This window comes from Petromyzon marinus, chromosome 1 (assembly GCF_048934315.1).
Source record: "Petromyzon marinus isolate PM22_M1 ecotype Great Lakes invasive population chromosome 1, UKy_Petmar_22M1.pri1.0, whole genome shotgun sequence".
Taxonomy (NCBI): Eukaryota; Metazoa; Chordata; class Hyperoartia; order Petromyzontiformes; family Petromyzontidae; genus Petromyzon; species Petromyzon marinus.
Genome location: NC_133667.1, coordinates 30,371,635 through 30,373,875, shown reverse-complemented (window position 1 = coordinate 30,373,875; position 2,241 = coordinate 30,371,635).

The window sequence follows — 2,241 nt, the reverse complement described above, 5'->3', positions numbered from 1 at the left end:
GTTATTTTGCTGTTTTACTTGCAAGTTACATCTATTACCTATTATGCAAATTACTGAGCCATGACCTATCCACTGCTACACGAATGCCTCTCCATGTTGTCGCCATCCCTCACAGTCTTGCGATGCCATGATGTATCTCACTCGCCCACATTAGCTAACCTTATCGCTCCATTGCTGTGTGGTGATCATCCTCTTGGGCGGGCTACCTCGTTCGGATGTCATTCCATCACGAATCTCGTGCATTGGCCATCATAGCAATGTCTCCTGCCCAAGTTCCATTACCTCACCTAGCCATCAATGTCTCTAGTTTCCATTCTCAAATCCATGTTCTGTAATCCAGTAAGTTATAATTACTCACGTTTCATACATAGCGGGTAAATGCAATGGTTAAAAAACGTTATTTAGGTGCATAGGGCACCACGGTGGCGAGATGTTAATAGTGGGTCGTGGGTTCCATCCCGACCCTGACGCCTATTGTATATTTGGAGTTTGCATGTTCCCCCCATGGTCGCGTGGATTTTTCTCTCCATGCCCTCCGGCTTTTCCCTCCACATTTAGAAACATGCGTTTAGAGTCTTTGGCTGCTATACATTTCCACGTGATAAGTCACTTCGTTGAGCTATCATTTGTGGCCAGGTCGCTTATGAAAAATAACTATATAGCTCAGTGAGCTTTATGTGATAAAATAAAAACAGTTTGGTATTTTTCTTTTCATTATCAAATTAAATTTTCCATTAGGACTCCAATCACATTTTTTTTGTAAATCATCTTCTAACGTAGCTTTGAATAGCCTTGATGAAAGCAATCTGCTTACCTAACTCTAAATGATGTCTCAATGTAACTCTCCCATTAAAAAAATATATTATTTTGGTAACGTATACATATTTTACATGTAGGAAGTATTATAACAGTAATATTGTCACGATGCTAATCGTGGACAATATTCAAATGTGAAATGTTGGCTCTGCTCCTAGAACATGATTGCAGCACAAAGATTTAATAAACAAACTTTGAGCTAAATCGAGGTCTGGTAAAACCTACCATGCTGTTCTAAAAGCAATAAGTGGATAGAATAGTTCAGACAGTTTCGTTTCACGCAACACTTTGCGCCCTCTAGCGGACACAGCAAGCTGACGTGTTTTTACCCGTTGCTGCGTGCGATAACACTTTTTACTGCCCGGCTTCGCCCGGGACTTGAATTCACCACGCCCTGCCGCCTTTGTCTCCCCAGTGGCGATGTTCACACACACCACACCAGTTACTCGTTTGAGGCTGAGTCGACCTAGGGGAGGCCCAGGACCGGTTCAAATAATCGTCACCGGTGGTGGCCGTGAGTGGAAATCGAACTCGGGTCGCCGGGTTCGTAGTGCAGCGCGCTAAGCACTACACTACAATGCGTTACGCTTCCACATGCGCGGGTCACATGACAGATTTTACGTCACAGCTCGCTTGCCGTGCAAAAAAATATGCATTATTGAGCTCCCCCCCCATTTGTTTTTATTTTATAATTTTTGCATGGTGTACAGTCTGGAAAGTACCCACATGGCAAATTTCAAGTTTGTTGCATGTCGGTAAGTACGCTAAACATTTTGAACAGACACACAATCACAACTTTCCCTTTTATATATGTAGATTATTATTATTCTTACGCTTGTTTACCCAGAAAAGCATCACTGAGGCTCTTTATCAGGAGGGTCTTGCCAAGCTTTCGCAGGAGTGCCCAATGACTGATATGTCTATGCGTATAGTGTACCAGAAGCACTGTGTACAATTGCGTGTAATTGTCCAAATGTGTCAAATGTGGACAAGAAAGCTGGCACACAGTGGACCTACTCTTGTGAACTACGTCACGAGATCGTTCATGTCCACTGTGAAGCAGATGGCATGTATATATGTGTTTTAACGGGTAATGCACCGCGCTGGATTAATGAGAACTGTCATTGGCACTGAACCGCGAACGTCTCCAACATTCGGCGAATGTGCTACCACGAGGCCCCATGTCACCGCCGAAATTGAGCGTCACAACACGGACTTTGCGCGACGATTCAACTAATCACTCTGCAGTATAAACAAGTGCAGTGCGGTGATAGCGTGGTGGTCGTCAGATGCGAAGCTCTTCATGAAAATCTTACCGGTTAATGCGGCCTCTTTCTCTCGGAGGGTGAAGACGGGTAGAAAATTCAGAGCCAGTGGACACTTTCAAAGATGTTGATAATGATTTCAAATAAAGGCAAGGAAGAT